Source organism: Erithacus rubecula, assembly GCF_903797595.1.
Source record: "Erithacus rubecula genome assembly, chromosome: 19".
Lineage (NCBI taxonomy): Eukaryota > Metazoa > Chordata > Aves > Passeriformes > Muscicapidae > Erithacus > Erithacus rubecula.
Window position 1 is genome coordinate 9,456,705 of NC_136671.1, and position 370 is coordinate 9,457,074.

Sequence of the window (370 nt, forward strand, 5' to 3'; positions counted from 1 at the left end):
CACCGTGCTCCCGCTCCCGGCAGAGCCAGAGAGGGATGGGAATGGCCAGGGGGGAGGAGGGCTAGTGAAGGGCTCCAAACTCAGAGTCAGAGGGAAGCTGGAGCAGCAGGCACAGCTCTCACTCCTTCAAGGAACCTCCAGTATCAGGCTCAGGCAGAAATGCACACTGTTATGATATTGTTATTATATTATATCAAATTCTATCAATTATCAAATTCCATGCCAGCTCCAGCAGCTGCTTTTCACCATTGGAATAAGGCAGGTATTCTCTGAGAGGTGCCAGGGCACCAATGCCCTGCTCTGCTCTGCCAAGAGCATCCCACCAGCACATTTCCCACCATAGGAAAGGACCAGGAGACACCCAAGCACC